This window comes from Halichoerus grypus, chromosome 14 (assembly GCF_964656455.1).
Source record: "Halichoerus grypus chromosome 14, mHalGry1.hap1.1, whole genome shotgun sequence".
Classification (NCBI taxonomy): Eukaryota; Metazoa; Chordata; class Mammalia; order Carnivora; family Phocidae; genus Halichoerus; species Halichoerus grypus.
The window spans coordinates 74,362,794-74,386,277 of NC_135725.1; the positions used below are offsets into that span (position 1 = coordinate 74,362,794).

The window sequence follows — 23,484 nt, forward strand, 5'->3', positions numbered from 1 at the left end:
GCTCGGCGGGAAGCCTGCTTCTCCCTCTCCCACTCCCCCTGCTTGTGTTCCCTCTCTCTCTGTGTCTCTCTCTGTCAAATAAATAAATAAAATCTTTAAAAAAAAAAAAATCCTTAGAGGCATATCTTGGTATCCCCAGCATCATCCAATGTACATGTTTGACCTTCCACAAATATTTGTTGAATGAATGAATATTTTGTTAGAATAAGTTCCAGGTAGTAGACTTTCCAAGCCAGAAGGTATATTTTTGTAAAAAAGGTTCTTGGTATCTATTGCTAAATGACTCCCTGGAATGGCTGTACTGATTTATGATCAGTACTTTAAAGATTTTATTTATTTTAGAGAGAGAGAGAGAGAGAACACAAGCAGAGGAAGGGGCAGTGGGAGAGGGAGAGAGAGAGAGAGAATCTCAAGCAGACTCTGTGCTGAGTGCGGAGCCTGATGTGGGGCTTGATCTCAAGACCCTGAGATCATGACCTGAGCTGAAAGCAAGAGTCGGACACTTAACCAACTGAGCTACCCAGGTACCCCAGGACTTTCCCTTTTTAGCACAGAAAGTCCTGCTTGCTGAGAAACCCCTTAGTCCCAAGCAAACTGAGAGTCTGGGTGAGAGAATGCCCATTTCCCACACCCTCACCAACACCACATTGTTACACTTGGACGGTGGTTAATTTCTTTGATTACGAGATATGTTGAATATTTATTTATATGCCTTTAGTCACTTATGTTGCCTCTTTTGTGAGTCATTTTGCACATTTTTTAAATTGGGCTGCTTATAGTTTAACTATAGTTGACAAGAGCTCTCTGTATAATAAGGATGTTTGTGTTTTATTTATTATTCTTTGAAACTATAGATGTTTCATATCGATAGGTAGTCTGTCATGTCTATAAATTGTTTTGGTAGTAGTTTTTTGAGATATTATTCATATGTCATAGAATTCATTCATTCAGTGTGGGTTTTTTGGTGTATTTCACAGAGACTTGTGCAACAATCACCACCATCAATATTAGACTCTCCAAAAGAAACCATACCCTATAGCTGTCATCCCCCATCTCCTCCAACCCAAGGCAACCACTGAGACACTTTCTTGTCTCTATAGATTTGCCTATTCTGGACAGTTTGTATCAATGGAATCCTATAATATATGGTGTTTGGTGGCCAGCTTCTTTCACTTTGCATCATGTTTTCAGGGTTCATCCATATGGTAGCACATAACAGTACTTCATTTCTCTCTATGGCTGAATAATATTTCATGGACGGATGGATCCATGGATATACCACATTTTATTTATCCGGTCATCCATCGATGAACATTTGAGTTGTTCCTACCTTTTAGCTACTATGAATAATGCTGCCATAAATGCTTGTGTGCAGGTTTTTGTGTGGACATATGTATTCACTTCTCTTGAATATATACCTCGCTGTAGAATCCCCGGGTCAAATGGCAACTCTATGTGTAACTTTTGGAGGACTCGCTAGACTGTTTTCAAGAGGGGCTGCGTGGTTTCACATCCCCACCGTCAGTGTATTAGGGTTCTACTTTCTCTGCATCCTCTCGGATAACACTTGTTATTTTCCCATTTTAAAAATGATAGCCATCCTAGTGGGTTTGAAGTTGTAGCTCACTGTGGTTTTGAATTGCATTTTTCTGATGACTAATATATCTATAAATTTTTAAGTTTTTTTTTTTTTTGGCCTTTGGGGTTGTGGTATTCACCACAGGATTATATAATATTCACCCCCCTCAAACTGTTTGGTTTATTTTTCAAATTTTACCCCCCCCATTAACTGTCTATTCCTACAGCAGGTTTATTATAGCTTTATGGTAAGTGGTAATCAATGCACACATCCCAAGGCTGCCCTCCCAGTATTCCGCAAAATTTCCTCTGAAATTCTACACCTTCATTCTAGTCTGCCAGAGTTTTACCCTTACCTTTTCCATAAACATATTTCTTTTTTTTTTTTTTTAAAGATTTTATTTATTTATCTGACAGAAAGAGACACAGCGAGAACAGGAACACAAGCAGGGGGAGTGGGAGAGGGAGAAGCAGGCTTCCCGCGGAGCAGGGAGCCCGATGCGGGGCTCCATCCCAGGACCCCGGGATCATGACCTGAGCGGAAGGCAGACGCTTAATGACTGAGCCACCCAGGCGCCCCCATAAACATATTTCCATATCAGGCATGACACCAGATCTAGAATAGTTTGTCCTCACCTCCTACTGCTCATAGCGAATGAGTCAGCTAGCCCATACTTCTCTTTGCTTTCCTCCGTGCCTCCCAGGGATGGTTGAAATCATCTGGAATTTTAGTTTGTGATTATTATCATTTTTAGACATTCGTCCTGTTATGTTTTAAGAGTCATTTATTTAAATTGCATTTAATTCCTCGATTATGTTACCAGTGGTTAGGTATATACATGTTTCTGGCTTCATTGCTTGCCCGTCTCTCAGACACCACACCATCTCATTCTTGACTCCTTGACTTGGATTCATTTTTTTTTCTGGAGAGCTCTCTTGAGTACTTTTTCCAGAAAGGGTCTGTGGGTGGCATAGTTTCTTAGTCTTTCTAAGTCTGAAAATATTTGCCCTCACGTTTGAGTCACCTTTTCCGAAGTAGAAAATTCTAGGCTAACAGTCCTTCTCCAGAAACTTGAGAGTGATGCTTTGTCATCCCAACATTAATGTTGTAGGAAGCGCTGTACTCAGCTGATTCTCTAAAGTTTCTTTATGGAAACTAGCAGGATTTCTCTTTCTGGTCTTGGAATTTAGAAACGTCACCAGATCATTTCTAAGCTGTTTGTTCTCCATTGGTAGTGTCTCCTGGTACCAACCAGGTAAGCTCTTTCAGCTTATACTGGTTCAGGCAAACAGGTGAATGGTGCTGCCCATTCTCTAAGGCAGGAACAGTAAAGAGGGAACAGTTTGGGTGATGGAGGACTAGTTAGTGGGTTCTCATGGAAACAAGAACCTTTAGAGCAGGACTTCTTAAACCACCTGTGGTGAAGGGCCTTCTGCTTTTATAAAACTCTCACTACATGTGATTTCCCATGCTGGTTTGCTCACTCCGGAACCAACCTTGTACCCAATTCACATTCAGTAAGACCAGTCTGCTGGTCTTGGGCTTGGGTATCATGGCAATGTCAAATGGCTACAAAAGTTTCCAAACACTTGATTTTGCTGCTCATAGCATTGCAAACCAGTAACAAGAAGTGTGTGGATCAGTACCATTCTGCAGACCGCGCTGAGTAACCCTGACCTCGTCAAACCCCGGTGCCCATTTTAGAAACAGGGAAGCTGAGGCCCAGAGAGGAGATTGGCCTTGCCCTAGATCTCACAGGAGACAGCAGCAAAATCAGCATTTCAGTCCGGTCTTTCCTCCGCTGACCCTCTGCTGTGGTGGCCTGGGCCCAAACCCAGCAGGTCAAGCAGCACGTAGACTCAGGAGGCGCTATACCTAGCAGTCAAGGTCACAGGGCTGGCCTCCAGGTATCTGAACTGGTGGCGCTGTGCTGAATGCTGGCCGGGAACTCGGGAAGTCAGGGCCCAGCCTGACCCTGGAGCTGGCACAAGCACAGCGGGTTGGGGATTGCTCCCTGAAGCCTGAAATCCTAGGCTGGCATGTGGCTGGTTGGACTGCAGCCAGGAAGGGAGACGGTCTTGGCCCTTGGCCACCCTGTACATCAGCAGCTACCTCAGGTCAGGCTGATGCCACCGAGGCGCAGCAGCGGGTGCCCAGGTTGGAGGCAGGAGCCAGCCAGGGACAGTTCACAGGGACAGCTCTCCAGGTGGACATTTGGTCTCCTGGCTTTCGCCGCACACGGGCCTCTCCTCATTGTGGTTAGGAGATCTAGCTCCCGGGAGCAGACTGTGAATCGGCCTTGCCGCCTGAAGTTGTTGAGGGTAGGGGAAGGTGGCAAGAGGAGAAGCGCTGAGGGAACAGGAGCTGGGGGAAGAGCATAGGCCTTGGGGCCATTGTTTCTGCCACATGACCTGTCTGTACCTTAGTTTCCCCCTCTGCAAGATGGACCTGTCGCTCAATAAATGTGAACGGCTATCCGCTGGGAGGACATGGCGGGCACCGTGTTAGGCCCTGCTCGTCTGTTAGAACGTCAGCAGATACTTTCACATTTGACTCTTCACATCAGCCCTCCCCAGGTGAATTCTGTCCTTTTCAGAGGATAGCCCCAACAATGCCAACCCAACAACAATGATGCTGCTACTTACTTGTTACACACTTACCGTGTGCTGGGTACTCCACATGCACCACCTCATCTGGTCCTCCGCAGGGCCCAGTGAGGCACATGGTAATAGCCCCATCTTACAGATGAGGCAACTGAGACTCAGAGACATTAAAATGGCTTCCCAAGGTAACTCACACTCTGATTTTTTTTGGACTCCAAAGCCTGTGTTCTTTCTAAATTCCACTGACTGAACTCATTCCTTTAGTGAGAGAGCCTGGAGGGGCCTGGGACTGGCCACTGAAAGGGGGCCGGGAGCAGGGCTGGGTCCACTGGATACCCCTCTCTGGCCTCGCTTTAGGGATAGAAGACTGAGGCCAGTCAGGAGGAAGGGACTCACCTGGGTCCTGCAGGCTATAGGCCAGAGCCTCCCATGGATTTGAACTTGAGGATATCTGCTGTGTCCGGTCCCACCTCACCGCCTGTAGCTCATGCCCCAAGAACAAGGCTAGTAAGACCAGGAAGAGCCAGGTACGCGCCCTTAGCAAGCAGTGGGAGAGCAGGTCCCCTACCCTGGCATTAGGGTCACGGAGGCCAGAACACAGCAGGACAGTCCCTGCCTGCAGCGTCCACGTCATGGTCAGCTATGCTCACTCTCCAGGTCAGATCTTGGGAGCAGGCTACTTCCCTGTCTGCCTGTGACCATAGTTCTGAGCACGGGCTCCAGCGCATGTAGAGATTCAGTGTTTATTGAAATAACAAATGTGTCTTGGCTTACTCTTCTGTGGGGAGGGCCTTTCTGAACGGAGTCCATAGACCTCTAAATCAGGGATGTGAGACCCAATGAGTAAAGGCCCAGAAATTCCTAAGTGGGTTAGCAGATTTAAAGCTTGGGCTGAGGTGGGTGTGTACAGATAATTCCACAGTCTCCTAAGGCAGCCCAGGCTCATCATACTCTTCTGTAGCAGATTGGGGCAGGAGCAGGGCTCTGGAGAAGGTCAGGCCAACATACCCTGGCCCAGGCTTTCGCTGCCCTGCCACTCAAGCACAGACTTGGCTCTTTCATTCTCCAGGGAGAATGTTCCAGGGAGAATGTTCCAGGGAGAATTAAAGCCCGAGCCGCTGCTGGTGGGGACTGCAGTGGTCTTAGTCTGTTACATGCCCTGGAATTCCTGGGACCACACCTCTCCCTGGCTTGTGCCCAGTTTCTGCCCTAGCAGCATCACTCTCCTCCCCAACCCGGAACAAAATCCCAGTGGACTTTGGATCAGAAGGCAGGATGGGGAAACTTATTAAGTAAACTTTGGCAAGGGCCCTCCTTTCCTTGAGGAGGGCGTTGCCAGCACGCAGCGTCCCTCAGGTAGAGTCTGCAGGAGGAAGGAGGGTGGGTGGGTTTCCGTGTGTGCACGGCTCATGATGGGGTCTTGGGAGCCCAAGCCCGGGCACAGCAGGCTTCATGCAGTGGAGGCAGTAAGGGAGAATGGTGGACACGTTGCCGTGGTGCCGCTGCAGGGGAAGGGCCCGTCCAGTTGCCTGGGCTGCCTCCTGAGGCTGCCGAATCTCCCTAGGGGCCTCTCTGGAGCCTTGGGCTTTGGCTGGGGGTGCTGCCCCCCCAGAAACGGGAGGTACATACACACTGGCTTCCTGCTGACCCTCGCTGGTCCCAGCCCTGGGAGCCGCTGCCGGCTTGTCTGAACAGTGGGAAGTTTGCTTGCGTGATTGGGCCATATAGCCAGCCAGCTACTCAGGCTAGCCGGGGGTGGGGCGGGGGCTCGTCTGTTGCACGGGCTGCCCTGTGCAGCGGTGCAGGGCACAGTGGAGAGTGGACTGGGTTTGACCCATAGCTCTGCGCTTACTAGCATGTGGCCTTGAGCATGTTTCATCATCTCTCTGCCTCTGTTTACTCATTTGTAAAGTGGTGACATTAGGCATCATATCTGATAGGGCTGTGAAGGTTTAATGAGACAATAACCGGGAAGTGCTTTGACCAGTGCTGACACATAGGAAGTGTCAAATAAATGTTTGTTAAGTGAATTATGTGGATCCATAAATGGGGCCTAGGCCTTGAATGCTCAGGTGCCCATCCCTGTGGCCGGAGAGCCACCTAGATCTCATTGTTCTCTGGACCCCAGTTCGCCCTGTGCTGAACAGCACCATCATTTATGTAGGTGTGAAGAGCACTGGGGTGCAGTGGAAGGAGCACTAGGCTGGGAGGAGCAATCCTTGGTCCCGGCCCTACCACTCAGTTGCTCTGTTTCCTCCGGGCCTCAGTTTCACTGTCTGTAAATGGGAAACAGCAGTGAAAGATCTCCAAGGGCCCTTCTGGCTTAGATAGCCCCAGTGTCCGTGACTCCCCGTCCTGCCCCAGGCTCTACACTGGGAGGCCCATCTGCTTCGCTGATTTGTGTCTGGAGCTATGGAGAGGCAGAGGGCAGTGGCTGTGTGGGTTCCAAGTTGATCCAAGTGCTCTCCTGACCTGGTCTGACAGGCTCCTGGGCCTCAGGGCGCTGAGCTGCTGGGCCCTTTGCTCATTATCCTTGTGGTCCAGAGCACTGATGAATGCATTCTGGATCTGTTCTGGACCCCGCCCCCTGGACTGGCAGAGCTGTTCTTCCCATCGTGGCGCAGTGTCCAATTACAAACTCAGTAGTCTGGCTGTGTGGCTGATGTCTGTCTCCCTCAGGAACTTTGTGAGTGCAGGGCCCAGGTCTGTCCATTCTCTACCGCATCTCGAGGGCCCAGCACGGAACCTGGCATGTAGTTGGTGCTCCAGAACTATTTGTTGATGGAGAGGTGAAGACCCAGCTGAGACTTGGGGGCTCCTCTCATGTCAACTCAGGCTCTCCACCCTAAGCAATCTTATCCCACGCACCAGAAATGCCATCCTGGGAACCAGTCAGCCCTACTGGAAATTGGTCAGCCCCATTAGAACTGGACTCTCTTGAGACTCACCTTCTTAGTTTCCCAGGATAAGGCGGACCCTGCTTCCCAGGAGCCTGCAGGATGACAGTCTTCCCGTCTGGAAGGCTCTTGGGCCCTGCCAGGACTGCCTTGGCGCTGCCCCCAGCAACAAGACAAAGTATTGGTCGGAGTTTGTAAGTGACAGCTCAGATGAGGGCTGTTCCAAGTTGACCCTGATATAGGATGTTTTCTTCTACCTGCACGCGAGTGTATGCTTGTACATGTGAGATGAGACAGGAATGGAGTCAGAGACAGGGGCAGGGAGACAGGCAGCGAGAGGCCTTCAGAGACAGTGAGACTAACACAGGAAGAGTAAGAAGCAGAGGACAGCCCTTCAGCCCAGGGTGGGGTGAGGTGGGAAAGGGGCACGGGGGCTCCTTCTGCCCACAGTTTTTCCTATGTGACATCCCAGGGTGCCCACCACCCCGGTAGTAAGCAGTTTCGGGTTGGAGCTGCTGTCGGATGGGCACCCCTAGCCTGGGCCCCAGGCACAACTCAGGGTGCGTTGTCGATATCAGACAACCAACTGCAACAGCCCCAACATCAGACAGCTTGGCGGTGGCAAAGCAGTTTCCTGGGGGCGGGGCACGCAGGGGTGAGGAGCAGGGACCCTGGAGTTGGCCCCACTGGTCTTCAGTCCTGAAGCTAGCTGTGTGACTTTGGGCAACTTCCAAGCCCATTCTGTACCTGAGATTCCCCATCTGTGAGTAGGATGGTAATAGCCCCTGCCTCACAACGTGCTGGCGAGGATTAAGCGAATTAACGAAAGCCAAATTCTGGGAGTAATGCCTGGCATGGGATCATTGAATTCTCTGAATCCCACAGTTGGGCAGGTCAAGGGTTGTCAGCCCCATTTTACAGATGAGGAAACCAAGGCTCAGAGGTGGGCGGGGACTTGATCAGGGATACCCAGCCAACCAGTGCTGGAGCTGGAACTGGAACTGGGGGCTCCTGCCTCCCAGTGCAGGGCTCTTTCCTCTGAGCCCCCCCATCCCTCTGTTAGGGATGTCTCTTTCACTTGTGGCCCTAACTCTTGAGCTGTTGTACTGTGCTCCTCCCAGCCATCGCACTGTGGGGGAGGAGGCCCCGCGCTCTCTGTCCATCGGATCCCCTGGAGTTTGACACGCACGAGTGCTAAGCTCCGGCTACACTGGATGGTGCTGTTGTGCGCTGAGCATAGCCGGCCGCTGCCCCATCCCAGCTCCCCCATCCCGAGGCGGTGACATTCTCAGAGTCCTCCACACGTTGGCTGCAGGACCCTGGGTTAAATTGCAGCCGCCCACAGGGATGTGAGCAGCGTGGGGGTGGGGGCGTGCCGGGAAGCCCGCGTGACGGGCTCCATCCTGCCGGGAACGGCAGCCAGTGGCTTTGCACTGCCCCTGCGGGGGGAGCCCTCAGCATGGCTGTGGGGTGCACCCGGCTCAGGGATCCCAGTGCCAGGGGCCGCCACCCTCAGCGATGGCTGCCTCTTCCTCCAGAGCGGCACTTGGGGGGCCTGCCCAGGCCCCGGGGACGGGCACAGGGGAGCCAGGGCCAGTGCGTGCCTGCGTGTGAGTGTGAGCATGTAACCGAGCGGCGAGAGAACCGGGGCTCCTTGCAGGCTGAAGGACTGGCTGCCGGCAGAGGACGAGGACGCTTCCTGAGACCTCCTGCTCTCCTCCTCCTCCCCGGATGAAAGTGACTTGGGAAATCAGAGTTTTCTTTGATGGAAGAAAGAAAGGCAGAGCAGCGGCTGCCGGCTGGACAGGGTGTGTGTTTGGAAAGGAGGAAGAGGAGGAGGAAGAGGAGGAGGGCAAGGAGGAGGAGGAGGAGGAAGAGGAGGAGGGGCGAGTGATGCAAGGGTTTTGAAAACGCTACCTAGATGTGGGAGGTGGAACCTGGTCATTTGGTTCTGCTTTTCCCAGCAGGTATCGCTGCCCTGGGGAACTTGGGTAAGTCCATAAATAGCTCTGCTGACACAAAGAAGCTCTGTCTGGGGCAGGCGGCCGCTTGACACGGGCGGCCAGGCGGCCAGGAGCTGCCACAGCCACGGCCACCCGCCCGCCCACCCGCCCGCCCGCAGGAGGAGCCCGGCCGAGACCGAGACCAAGACCGGGACCGGGCTGGTGGGCTGGCTGGCAAGAGCAGCAGCCAGGAGTCTCCTGGGTCCCTGCTGGAGTGTGCTGGGTAGGTGCCTTGGTGACAGGGTGGGTGTGCGGTAGGCGGGGGTGGGGGCACTTGTCCAGGCCACCCCAGGCCCCTGTCTCTATTGTTTCTTCCCCAGGGCAGCCATTGATAGGCATGTTGCAACTAAATCGTGTGTGTTATGCTCTGAGATAGCTCTGTGTGTGTGTGTGTGTGTGTGTGTGTGTGTCTGTTTGTCTGTCTTTCTCAGGGTGGGGACCCACAGGGCCGGGGGCATGTAAACCACTATGTGCTGCTCCCCACTTCTAGGCTGGTCAGCTGGTTTTTCTTTCTGGGAGAAAGGAATGTTTGGTGACCACAAGTTGGGACACTGCATGGGGAGGGAGCGTCCAGCTAGCCGTGTTGGTGACCATGTCAGGGATGCTGACTGTACTCCAGCCACCAGGGATGGCCCCTCTTGCCTAGTTCGTGTCAGGGAAGGAGGTGGTCTGGGGTGGGGGTGGGGTGGGGGGTGGGGAGGCGGGTCTTAGCGGGGGAGGGGGTTGCCTCTGATTCGAGAGACTTCTGCTGAAATGTCCGCAGAAAGCACAAGCGGGGATGCTCTGGCTCTTGAGCCCCTTGAGAAAGGTCCTGCACCTGCTCCCCTGGCTCCAGTTGAGAACTGTAGGCAGGGGGGTAATTGTTAGGGACGTGCTCACCCCACAGAGCTAACCACGGTGAGGGGACAGAGGGCAATCCTTTTATCAACTTGGAAGCCCCACGTCTCTATTCTTGTCCTGAGGTGTCTGGGAAGAACCTTTGTGCCCTGGGACCTCAGCGTTGTGGAAGAGCCATGGTCCAGATTGAGAAGGGGCTGTGTCCACACAGCAGGCCTCTGGCCAGGACCAGGATGGAGGACTTCTGCTTCCTGGTGCAGTGAGGACAGCACACATGGGTGCCATTACCCTGCCTCAGCTCTGAATCTGGTACTCCTGGCTTGAGATGCCTGGTGGGGTACAGAGCCCCCAGGCCCCTCACTGAAAACCTTCCACATCCTGCTGCCCTCAGGCCTATGGCTGGGGGCTACTATATGGCTCCTCCCTCGAGGTGGCTGGAGTGGGTATATCTCTTAGAAGGAAGGAGCTGCAGGGCCTGCCCACCGGTACCTGCGGATCCCAGCCAGCGCACTGAGGCCATAGTCAGAGTTTCCACCGGGGCCCCTTGAGTCCTCCGTCCCCAGCCAAGGGGCACCTCCCTTCTTCCCCAGCCCTAGCATGAGGCATGCCTTAGCCCAGGGCGGGCCCTTCAGGGAGCCAAGTTCCACAACAGGGCTTGCTTCAGGCCCAGCCTGGCATCTGAAGCAGCCAGGGGGATGGTGAAGATGGAGGCAGCCGAGGCGAGGGACCCCCTGTTGGGAAGTCTCCAGGGCCTTGAACCAGAAACGCTTGATGGGGCTGCTGATTCTAGGACTTGGTATCAGTGAGACCACCCCACCCCCCAGCGTACTTGCCTTTGCACACGTTTCTACTGCCTGGAAAGCCCATTTCTTCTCTCCAGGTCTTCATCCTGGAGACCCTGAACTTCTACAGCTAGAGCCAAATACTCCTGTGGGAACCTGTCTGTCCATTGGTGGTGGCACCCAGGGTGGTTACTTCATGTCTTATTTACGTGGGATCTGGGCCTTATTCATCTCTGGGTCCCAAAGGCCTAGCCTGGAATGCAGGGCATGGTGGGAAAGGGCTAGGATGGGCTTTCCTTGAGGACAAGCCCTGATGTCCAAGTCAGCTCTTTTCTGCCCATCTCCTAGCTCTACATGTCAGAGAGTGCTATTTTGCTTCCATAGGGCCAAGGGGTTGGGGGGTGGGATTTGACAGGTGAAGCAAGGAGAATTTTAGCTTCAGCCTGTCTGAGGTCACGGGGGAGCCTACTTGGGTCATGTTGGGCTGGGTGGTGTTCACACCATGACCTGGGCCATCGAGGATGGAAGGGGCAGCCCCGGCTGCTTTGAATGCAATGTGCATGGTCCTTTGCACAGACTGCAGTGGCTTAGAGCCCAGCTTGGGCCCCCTTGGGATACTGCCAACCATGGAGGTGGATCTGGGATTTTGGGGGGGGGGTGGTTCTCAGCCAGTGGGCTGCCTGGCTTCCCCAGAAAAGGCACAGTTGAGGAGGGAGTACCTGTGCCCAGCTGGGTTCCTGGAGGCCCTTACAGCTTCTTCCCATTTACTTACCCAAGGCCCTGGAGATGGCTGAGTCCATTTGCCTTCTGGACAGATAGGGGACTAAGGCAGGAGAGGAAGGACTTGCCTGAGGCTCAGTAGCCAAGTGGGGACGAGAACCCAGGTCTCCGGTTTCCCAGGCCAAATCTCTCTCTAACTGGATCACACCAACTGGATGACTCAGAATAAACCTGGCTTTCATCTTGATGTTCCCTCTTTTTTGGACTTCCCAGTGACATGTTCCTTTCTAGAACCCCCCGGCTTACCACCTAGAGCCTGGCTCTCCTCTGAAAAACTGTGTGCAGTACAGAAAGCCCTTGCTGGGCCAACAGGCCAGAGACTGAGGCACATTCTAGCTCCTACTCACTGGATGATCTCAGGCAAATATCCTTCCCCGCCCCCCCCCCCACCCCCCGGCTCAGTTTCCCCTTTGGAGCAACCAGGAACTGGACCAGGTCCCTTGTAGGGATCCGTTCTTTGATTCTCTGTAGACTCTCTTCCTGGGTTCTGTGAGTCATAGGTCAGGGCGAGGGTCTGGCTCAGCAGGGAAGCAGCCCCTAACCTGTTACTCAGGCATTTTTGGTCAGAGGCCTTCTCCTGTAAGCTGGAGCCCAGGGCAGGGCTGGGAGCTTTGTTGTTGTTTGTGGAACCAGGCCGTTTCCAAGATGTCATTGCTCAGGGAAAACCGTCATTCCTCCCAGGGATAAACAAGGCTGCTTATGGCTCAGCCCGCTAAGCCCAGAGAGGCTGGTGCCACTCACAGCAGGCCAGGCTCAGCCCCAGGGAGCTGCCACCTTCCCCCACACAGCCAGCTGCATCTGGGATTGGGGTGGGGGTGGGGCAGGACTGGGGAGAGGGGTGCTGGGGCTATGACCCGCTGGGGAGATCAGAGCCTCCAGGCACAGAGGAGAGGGCGGGAGGGGGGGGTGTCCCAGGATTCCTTCTTTCTCTGGCAATGGGCCTCCGTCACTGCTCCAGATGTGTGGATAGCTGCCAGGTGTGCTCTGTTCCAGATGGCCCAGGGCTTGTCCCCTCTCCCTGCCTGCCATGGGCCAGCCTGCTTGCACCTGGCACCGTAGATCAGGCTGCCGCCGAACTGTCAGCGGCTCCCAACTTAGAAAGGCCGGGGGTGTAGTAAGTTATTTTGAACTGGGCATGCTTTTCCCCATGTAGCCAGGGCTCTCTGTGCTGTCCTCAGTTACCTCTTGGTGGGGTTAGCCTCAGGCTACTAGAACTCAGGCACTTGGGGCAGGGTGGCAGGAGGCGGGTGGGGGGGGAGAGAAAGCTGGACAGAGCAAATGGCTGTCCACAACCTTGGGACAAAGGCTAGGGGCAGCCAGGGGGAGGGCCATGGAATGGAAGGGCGTGTGGCCGTGCAGCTCCTTAGGTCAGGGGTTGCAAGCGATACTCATCCTGGACACGGAAACCTTCACTGCTCCGACCTTGATTCATGGAGTTCCTAGCTGCTCTTAAGAGCATCTCTGAACTTGCCCTCTCTGCCTGCCCCCCTCCCTCCCTTCCTTCCACAGGTGTAAAATACTGGCTGTGTACCACGCACTGGCCAGGTAGTGGAGGTATAGGCATAAAGGGCCCGATCTTTAACCCGGGGCTAAAGACGGGCATGTGATGGATGGTAACAGCACAGCTCTGATGGGGAGACTCAGGGAGTGGGAACCCTGGGGAAGCTTCTAACCCAGCCTGGGAGCCTCAGCAAAGCTTCCTGCAGGAGGTGAGGCAGAGTCTGGGTGCATAGGTGCTTGTCCATCGAAGGAGCAAGTCTCTACCCTGGTCCGCCCACCCTTCTGTAGTGTAGACGTGATTCCTGCCCGGCCATAGAGATCCCCTGTGTGTGTCCAGGCGCTGTTCTTTCTAATCCCAGGGGAGGCTGCCTAGTGTGTGTTGTGTAGGGGTGTGGGCTCTGGACTGGAGCTTTATAGCTGTGCACCCTTGGACAAGACACTGACCGCCCCCTTGCCTCCGCCTCTTCAGGCAATGGCCCGGCCTCATCGGGTTAGATGAGAGGTTGTGTGCATGCAGCGCTTCGTGGGCAGCCGCTGGGTGCCGCTAGCACCTTACCTCACGGCGGCTATTAGTGAACGAGGTGATGTGGGCGAAGCGAGGCCCTTGGCATGGGGTCTGACACAGAGTTGGTGTTCCGGAAAGGGGAGCTGGTGCAGCGGCCTTTGGGGGGCGGTGTTGGCATGGCTTCAGAGATGTGCACCAAGGACGGGGGCTCGTGGTGGAAGGAGGGAAGGGGGGGTGGACCCTGGGATGAGGGCTTTTGTTTGCCTTTTAAGTAAACTTCTCAATTGAAATGCAACAGACTTAGAGAAAGATTAGAACTGTACAGCTGATGAGTTTTCCCAAAGTGAACAAACTCTCCAGGTCAAGAAATAGAACATTCGAGTACCCCGGAAATACCCCACACTCCCTTTGAGTCATCAGCGCCTTAGAAGTAACCCCTGTCCTGACTCCTCTCATTAATCAGTGTCTCCTGATTTTGAACTTGGTATACCTGGAATCACTGAGCATGTACTCCTTCACGCTGACTTCTCTGGGTCCACAGTTTGATGATGAGATTTGTCAACATTCCTGTATGAAGTGTTATTTTGTTCATTCTCACTACTGTCCTATTTCGCTGTGTGAATATCCTGCAATTTACCCATTCTACTGTTGAACCTTTGGGTTGTTGCCAGCTGGAGGTTATCGTGAAGAGCACTGCTATGAATAGTCTCATGGAGTCTTTGCTGCACCGTATATACTTTTCTGTTGGGTAAATACGTAAGGTTTACAATTGCTGAGTCATAAAGTGGTATATAATTAGCTTTAGTAGATCCTATCATATAATTTTCCCAAGTGCGACACCAGGGCACTCTCTGCGAGCTGTGTATAAGAGCTTCTGTTACCCCACATCCTCACCAACGTTATTGGTATTAGATACTGCGATAACTAAATGTGGGTTTAATTTGCATTTCCTTGGTGACTAATAAGGTTCAGGACCTTTACCTATGTTGATTGGCCACCTCTTAGTGAAGCGTCTCTTCCAGCTTCTTCCCTCCCAGCTTTCCCTTCGGTTGTCTGTCTTTTTCTTACTGGTTTGTGGGAGCTTAAGAAATATTCTGGATACGTTTTCACTGTGGAATATACACATTGCAAATATCTCCTCCCACCCTGTGTCTTGCCTTTTCACTCTTTTGAGGAGGGTCTCTGAAGAATACAAGGTCTTAATGGAGCCCAACCTGTCAGTCTTTTTCGTTAAGGAGAGTGCTTACTGAATCCTGTTTTTTTGCCTGTTACAAAGTTGTGGATATGTTCTGTGTTATCTTCCAGAAGTTCTGTTGTTTTATGTTTCATATTTTGGTCTAAAATCCACTTGAAATAGATTCTTATGTATGGTAGATGTAGAAGTCAAGACTCATTTTCTCAGGGTGGTTATCCAATTAGTTTAAGAAAAAAACCCATCCTTTCTCACTGTTGGGGATCATCGTCTTTGTCAGAAATCAATGGGCAATACACATGGGGGTGATTTGAATTTGAAAGGATGAGTAGGAGTTTGCCCCGTGGACAAGAGAGGGGAGGGTGTTCTAAGTAGGAAGTACAGTGAGCAGAGGTTTCGAGGTGCCTGAGAGTAGAGTGTGTTTGGGGAACTACAAATGATTTAGACCTGCTGGAGGGAAGGGAAGAGAAACGGCGTGGTGGGGAGATCAGTTGGCAGGGGCAGAACACACAGGGTAGGGAGCTGGGACTATCCCAGAGGGAGAGAAGCGTTTTCAATGGGAGAGGAATATAATCAGGTTCTTGTGAGGGAGATGAGACAAAGTTCCATGACAGGAGGAGGCAAGAGGATGGTTTTAGAGCAGACTGCAAACCCACATGACCCCAGCCTCAACATCACCCCCTAGCAGAGAGCGTGTCTGCTTCAGGGGGGCAGTGGTGGATGTAGCAATGTGCCTGGGGACTTGGAGGTGACCTTTGGCCACAGGGTGGTGGCTGAGCCCAATGGCCAGATATCCATTCTAGTGTCCTGGAATGGAAGAGCCTCCCCCCTCAGCTCCCCACCCAGTGTCTCCAGCACTGCAGGCCCCGAAAGAAGAATATTTTAGGAACTGGGGCACACAGACAAAGGTTGGGGTCCCTGGAGAGGGGGTGCTTTCTGCTTCTCCTGCCCTCGATGTACCCACAAGGAGACCTGGCCATACTGTGGGCCTTGGTTCTTCCAGGCTGGCTGAGATTCAGAGCTGGGCAGACCCCCTCCAGAAGATGTGACCTAGAGAGGGAAGTAATTTGGCCCAGGCCACACAGGGAGCCAGACTGACCCAGCCTAGGGGAAACTGAACACAAGCTCAGCTGCCTCTCCAGCCTCCGGGGCCTTTGGTATGGGCCTCAGTTTCCTCCCCTGAAATGTACAGATAATAGTACCCCCATCTTAAGGCTGTTGTCAGAATGTGCCAAGTAGCATCTCCCAGAGTGGGATGCGGGGAAGGGGACTGATGATGTTAACACTGTTGGTAGTAATAAGTATGATTACAGGAACTGGAAATGTTTATCGAGCACCCACTATGTGCCGGCCCCTTTATGTGGATTCTCTCCCAGCAATGCTGTGATATAGGTACTAACTACTTATATCACCATTTACAGATGAGAGAATTGAACCTAGAACAGGGTAAGCAGCCTGCCCAGAGGTAAGGGCACCAGGCAAGAAAGTGGCAGAGGCAGGATTTGAACCTGAGTCTGTGTCTCCAGACCTCAGTTCTTCACCAGCATTCGGCTTCCCTCCACCACCCCTGGCTTTGAAGGCGCTCTCTGTTCTCTGAGCCTTAGATTTGGGATTGGTCCCTGGTACCTGCTGGGAGAGAGAGCGGGAGCCAAGTGTTGAAGAGGAGGGGCACCCCAGCGGGCTGAGCACCACTGTGCACCAGGCCCTGCCTCCTGCCCTGTGGGGGTGTCACATTGAGTCAGCCACAGGGTTAGGAAGTGAGATTCAACCCCAGGCCCTCCTGATTCCAAATCCTGGTCTCATGACCACCGTGCTATTTGTGCCCTGCCCTGGGGTCCTCCTAGCTTGGCAGAGCTTTTCTGTTTGATCAACCTGGCATTGGACATCACAGAGACATCACACGCTTCCGGCTTCTCCGCACACGAAGTGGGCCCTGGAGGGAGACAGGTTGGGAAGGTCGCCAGCTGTATGGAATGCTGTACCACCCCACCCCCTCCAGGTGAGTCAGACCTGCCCCTCACTCTCCACCAGTTTGGGGTATGAGCAGGGCCCCTGTGTCTGGAATGGCTCACCGTGCCTCACGGCGCCTGGCCCAGGTGGGTGCTGGGTGAGGTCTTTTGAAGGAAGGGAGGGAGGGGGGTGAGGAAAGGCAGTGAAGGGGCCGGAAAGGAGGCTGTGGGGTAGTAGAAAGAACAGGGCTTTGCAGCCAGGCTGACCATGTGACTCCTCTACTTACTTGCTTGGTGATCCTGCACGTCACTGAACCTCCCTGAGTCCCAGTCCCAGCTTCCTTATTTGCCAATTGGGGCCAGTGGTACCAACCATACGGGGCTGCAGGGGGTGAGCGAGTGTATGGAAAGCAACTGTCATGGTGCCTGGTATCTGGGAGACACTCAAGTCATGGTTTCTCTCTTCCTCTCTCTCCCCATCATTATCACTGTTCTCTGTTTCCATCATCTCTGGCTCCACCTTCCCTATATCTCTGCAGCATCACACAAACACCGTTCTCGGGGTGAAGTCCAAATTCCTGAACATGCCCATGCTTCTGCTCATGGAACCACCTGCACTTCCTTGAAGGTTCCATGCTGTCTCTGGCTTTGGCCTGGGTCCTCTCCCATCCCTGTCCCCATGACCTCCTCCAAGAGCCATCCCCTTCTTTCCTGCTGCCTGTGTAGCCCCCTAGGGAAGGGGGAGTGTAGTGGGTGGGTAGGAGAGTGACATGGGCCTCTCACCTGGTTCTCTGCCCCATAGGCCAGCACCTTCAGGGAAGGGAAGGTGTCTTGCCACGGTTTGCCCTGCACGGGCCCTGGCACTTGGCTGGGGCTCTGTCGGTATTTGCTGAGTAACTCTGGGGGTTGGCGGGGGAAGTAAGTGGGCCAGGGACACAATCCTGATGAGCCAAAGCAGGGCCTGCCCAGAGCCATGAGAGCAGGGCAGGCCGGACATTGGCAGGAGAGCAGAGAGCCCTCTCGCCAGGGCATCCCAGGGAGCGTTTAACTGGGCTCTGGGGGATGGGCAGGAGATGGACTTGAGAGGTAGAGACAATAGGGAAGTGAGACAGTGCGTGGATCAGGCAGAGAAAGGGGGTGCCAGGGGGGAAGGGGAATGGTGGCGGAGCCCGCAGGGGCTGGTTCTGAGCAGAGAGCCCAGAGGTGGGGCAGGAGAGGCCCCTGGGGCCTGGTGTTCTCCTTCTGACAGAGGCTCCGGTCCCTATGGGGACAGGAAGCAGCTGGGACAGCCCTGCTCTCCACTTTCCTGCTTTCAGAAGAGAAGAGAACTGAGGTATGGAAGGGGTCTTGGGTTTGGGGGGCTCCCAATCCAGGCCCCCCCACACACACACATTGAAGCAGTGGCATCTGGGTCCCGAGAAGAGGGGCTTAGCCAGATGGTGATGGGGGAGCTTGGTCCTGGAAACTCTCACTTTGGGAGCCGCTTTCCCTGCCCGGTGAGAAGCTGGGCATCCAGTAAGCTCCAAAGGCCAGGCCTAAGGACACGTCCTTCTGGCTTACCCAGGTGGCGGTGCCAAGAGTAGGGAAGCCTCAAAGACGGGTCTCTTCACTTCTCGTTCCTTAAGGATTCTTCTTCCCTGTGTGTTGGCTTTGTCCTGACGGTTTCTGACCTGGGAAAGCTACTTCCCTGTGTCTCAGGATTGCTTCCAGTCAGTGGGTCTGGTATGCTCCCTGTTGTGGTGCGTTGCCCTCCTGAGTCCCCGACAGACCCAGGAGGAGTCGTGGGATCTTTTAGGAATGGAGAATTTTCGGTCTGCATTCAAATTCCTCTTTCCTTTCTCTCCTGCAGCTGGGCCTCTGTGAATAGGACGCATGAACGGGTAGCTGCCTCCAGTGAGCTTGCCTGCTCCTTGTCTGGGGACAAGGGGCTGCTGAAGTCATGCCTCTTCTGCATGGGCTTCCCATGGTAGAGGGAGTGCTGTGTGTTGGAATTGGTCCTGCACTGGGTTCTGGTCTGCATGCGTGTCCTGATTCTGTTGTATGACCTTGGGTACATCACCTCCCTTCTCTGGGCCTCACTCATCCTATCGGTTAACTGGGGCTGCTCCCCAGGATTATCTGGGGAGTTGGAAAAAAGTCAAGATGCCAGCCCTACTCTTAGGGAATCTTATCCAGTAAGGTCTGGAATTGGGCCTAGATATAGATATTTTTAAAATGCTCCACCGGTGATTCTGAAGTGTACCTCTCTTTTGAGAACCAATAGTCTGGATCAGTGCTATTTTTAATGTGCAAATTAATCTCTTGGAATCTTGGTAAAATGCAGATTCTGATCCAGGACCTGTGGGTGGAAGACTAAGAGTCTATATCTCGTGTGGGCTTCCAGGAGCTGCTACCGCTGCTGTTTCAGGGGCCTCACTTTAGGTCCTAGATGGTCCTGTGAAGTTCACTGGATTGCCCGCTCATTCATTCATTGATTCATTCATCCCTCATCAAACACTTGAGATAGAGAGTGGTGGAAGGTAAAGCCAAAGGGAGACAGAGCCCAGACCCGCTCAGGGCTACAGAATTTGGACTTCATCTGGAAGGCATTAGGGAGCCTTGTCAGGGCTTTAGGCAGAGGCGTGACAGGGTCAGATGTGCCTAAAAGGCTCCTCTGGCATGGCGACCAAAGGGGTCTGGGCTGCCGCTGCGAGGTCCTCATCAATTCCGGTGGGAGATGACCGTGTCTGGAGGGAGGTGGTGGTAGTGGAGATGGAGGGAGTGGAGAGGTGATTTTTTTTCTAAGTTAATCAACTTGGCTTTTGGAGCAGTTTCAGGGATTGAGAGGAAGGTATACAGAGTTCCCATATACTCCCTGTCCCCACACTTGCATCCCCTACCCCAGGGGGATGATTCTGAAGATTTTCCAAGGGGCAATCAGGAGGTTTTGGTGACTGGCCGGAGTTGGTGGGGAGGGTGGTAGTGAAGGGACAGTGAGAGAGGATGATACCCGGGTCCCTGGTTTGGGCAGCTGATGATGGCATCCTGGATGGAGTGGACTCGCATTCAGCCTGCGGCACGTTGAGCTGGGAGCACTGGCGGGATGTGCAGAGGGCAGTCTCTGTCTTTCTGCCTGGGCTCTAGCCACACAGGTGTCCTCCAATGCACCAGGGTGCTGGCCTCCCTGCCCACACAGATCTGGGGCTCAGTGTCGTTGCAGAGTGGCCTTTCCCACCTGACATGCATTCTCTCCCACCGCACCTTACGGTTTTCCTGTCCATCACCAGCCACACTTTGTATCCATTACGTGTTTCTGTGGGCGATGTCGTGGCTCGTGTCAGTCCTTCCTCTCTGGCCTCAAAGCCCCGCTAGGACAAGGATCGTGTCTTTCTCATTTCCTGTCGTACCCACAGAGCCTAGGACAGTGTTTGGGAGCAGCGCTGTTTCACGAGTGCTTGGTGAACCCTTGCCTCTGGGATCAAGACTCAGGAGACAGGTCGGGGCTGGCAGTGTGGGCTGGGCAGTGGCCAGGTGGCGCGGATGGTGACTGTAGCCCGGGGAGGGGATGGGTGCACCAGGGAGCGTGCAGGACTGAGACGGGCGGGGGTCTGGGACAGGTTCCCATGGACGGACCAAGAGGCCCACCTGGTGGAGGAGGGGTCATCAGACTGGTGGCGGGGGGTGGGATCCAGGGAGGGAGATGTAGGAGTTGGGCCGTCCCACTGTGGTCGTGGCTGCCGTCCAGGTCCTCCGTCTGCCACAAGGTGCCCGGCTCCGGGTGCACGTCAGCTCAGCACTCCTCCCACCGAGCTGAGGAGCTGTCAGGAATCCCGTGTTATGGCTGATGGAACTGGGGCTCAAAGAGGCTCTGCCTGAGGTCACCCAGCCAGTGAGTGAGGAAGGGGTCAGTCTCCAGAGCTCTCTCCACTGTAAGGTGCTGTCCCCATGCCCCGTGTTCTGTGTCAGACCTGTCATGCTGGGGACAGGGGAGGAGGAGAACAGCCTGGAGGCTCTGAGCTGGCAGGCAGAGGCAGGGTGGTGGCTCCAGCCTCTGGGTGTCAAGAAATCATGCGGAGGAGCTGGACGAAGGCTGGGCTGGGGGAGCGAAGTGTTGGCCAGGCAGCTGAGGTTCCTGGAAGCCAGCCTCATGCCGGGGACCTGGAAGCCAGGGAGCTGCTCAGGAACCCAGAGCGTGCCAAACTTGAAGGAGCAACCCCATCTCGCAAGTCAAGCCTGGAGATCAGGCGCTGGGCAGGAATTCTAATAGCCTCTCCCTTTCTCCAACCACGTTCCAGTTCGCAGAGCACTCTCCTGTCCTTTCTCAGACTTGGTCCCCTTAGCCCTCTGGAAGAGGGGTGGTGGTGGCAGGAAGTGTCCTCACTTCGTGTCCCATTTCACAGCAGAGGAACCCAGAAGTGACAGCCTGTCACACAGCTAGCAGATGATGGAGTCAGGATTCCAACGCAGGTCTTCTGGCTTTCTGTCCATGCTCTATCTGTAAAATCCTAGCTGTGTAAGGGCCACCCAGAGACAAAGGCAAACCCCAGTTCACACCCCCCGCCCCCCCTCCAGGGCAGGAAGTGGTTTTGGAGGACAGATGCAGAGCCCAGCATCTGTGGTGGATATGATGAGTCATCTCAGGGTGAGAGCTGCAGGTTGACTCTGGGGTCAGCAGACCTGCTCCACATTTAGTAGCTGTGTGACATTGGGCAAGTCACTTCCAGCAGCTCACTGCCACCCCCTACCCCAGCAGCAGGGCAGGGTCCAGGAGATGCTCTGGGAGTCCCACCTGCCACCCTTCCCGGCCTCTTCTGAGCCCTGGATTGGACTGGGGACAGAATTTGATTAGCTCCTAAACAGCAGCTTCATGTAGAGGGCCTGGCTCATTTCCTGTGTGCTTCTAGCCGGCAAGACATGGACAGAATTAACGCTGGGCCAGCCAAGCCAGAGAAGTGCAGACTCCCCACAGGAAGGGGACCGCTGCTCAGAACACTCTGGACCCAAGGCCCTGGGCCAGCAGGCGGGCCTCTCTGGGGCCCTGTGGCTGGATTCTTATCGCCCCAACCTGTTGCAAAGCACCCTAACTGGGTGTAGCCTGTTAGCTCCCTGTACCTCTGTCAGAACATTCGCCGCAGGCCCTACGACCAATTGTCCAGCCTCTGTTTTTTTTCTGCTCAACGGAGGGCAGTTATTGTGTGTGACTTGTCCCCTTCTGTCCTTTCAGGGGCTCCCTCAGTGCCCGAGCGTACCGCTGCATGTTAGGACGCATGCGTGTCCCTGCAGTCCTCCCCCCACCGCCACCCCCTGCTCACACTGCCCAGAGCAGTTTTGACATAGCACGGCTCTGCGTGGATCACTCTGTTCCTCATAGGACAGTCCCCCGCCTGGCATCCCTTGTGACATACTCTCGTCTTTATCTCTTTTCCTGTCCTAATTCCTTCACTGGCCACCCCTCCCCCCAGATTTCTGAGGTTTCCTGTATTTGCTCCAGAAGCCCCCTCCCCCCAAGGCACTCCCAACCCCAGCTCGCCCAGGAACACTGGCCTGACCAAACCCGTGTGGGCACTCACACGAGCCCGATCCTGGAGCACAGGGAAGAACCAAAGAACTCCAGCTGGTCCTCCTTTGCCGGTACCTGCCCTGTGTGTATGGGGCCCAGGGGAGGGGCCTCCGGCAGTGCTCAGCCTCCCCCCGCCCCCACCTTCCCTCTAGACTCCTGGGTCCACCATATTGTGTGGAAGGGCCCAATGAAGCCAGGAGGTACCCTTGGCCAGGAGACTTGAGGGCTGATACTAAATCAGCCTGCAGTTTCTTAGGTAACTCCCTTAGCTTCCGGGACCTCAGTTTCCCCATCTGTGAAATAAGACTGGACTAATGATAGGCACCATGTTACCAAACGCGTCGCCTGGGCCAGGCCCTGTGGGGAGCACTGAGAATGGTCCCCGTGAGTCCGGTGTGATAGGATGGCCCTGTTCCAGGTGAGGGGACGGGGACCGAGAGGTTGGGAGGCTGGCCAGAGTCGCACAGCTGGAAAGCAACACTGCTGACATCTGAACACTGATCCCTGGGCCCTCTCAGAGCCCTTGGGTCCTGGGTGGTTTCTCGGCGGCCCCGGGGCGGGGGCCCTCCGGGGACGGTGGCACTTCCCCTCCTGGCTTTGTTTGGTTTGGCCTCAGTTTGGGGCAGGATTGGCAGAGGCAGGCTGACTTGCATTTCTGGTTTTGGGTCTGTGGCTGCACTTTTCCCGAGGGGGGGTAGGCGGGCTCAGGCTCAGTCAGTGCTGGGACAGGCCCGGCCCCACCCCCACCCCCCAGGAAAGGGGAAATGTGGCCTGCTCCCCGCTCAGGGCCACTCCGTGCCAGGCCCCGAGGGCACCGGTTGCTGCTTCCTTCCATCTGTCCTTCCAGGTTGGGGGGTCTGGCCAAGGGGGCGGGTGATTGAATGTGGGGCACCAGGGAGCTGGCTGTTTGTTTTCCTCGAGGAGCATGCTCCCTGGTGGGTGGGGGGAGGGGCGGAGGACTGGGCTGCTCTGGAATGAGATCAGAAGCAGGCCTGGGAAGAAGGAGCCAGAGGCCCTGCTCTCACCCCAGCCGAGCCCCGATTGGTGCTGGTGCTTTGGGGCATGTCTGTAGGTCACTGTCCAGGCTGGGCCTCAGCCTTGCTGTCTGTCCATCAGCAGGGGAGCTCTCTCTCTCCCTGGGAGCAGTCTGATGGGGCTAGAGCACAGACCTTGGTTTCTAGATGAGATTTCTGGAGAGGCCCGCCGTCACAATCACCAGCTTTGATTCTGGGTATTTGGCCAGAGCTTGCTTCCAGGGGTCCGTGGGAAAGATGGGCCACGGTTTGGGGTTTGTGACTTCAGCTCTTCCTTCTAGACC

General features: G+C 54.5%; 1 protein-coding gene across 6 annotated transcripts in view; it reads left to right on the forward strand.

Moving 5' to 3' along the window:
* The window catches only part of RGS3 (regulator of G protein signaling 3), a 116,553-nt gene that overhangs the window by 75,739 nt on the left and 17,330 nt on the right, over nt 1-23,484 (forward strand). Inside the window, exon 1 of one of the 6 annotated variants that reach the window (XM_036121939.2) lies at nt 8,495-8,887. The exons of 2 other annotated variants lie outside the window; for them this stretch is intronic. The gene's annotated coding sequence lies outside the window, so the exon portion shown is untranslated. Of the gene's footprint in view, nt 1-8,494; nt 8,888-9,046; nt 9,071-9,168; nt 9,306-22,965; nt 23,014-23,484 lie in introns of those variants that run through there. 3 more of the 6 variants (XM_036121940.2, XM_036121938.2, XM_036121941.2) reach the window with 3 other exon arrangements.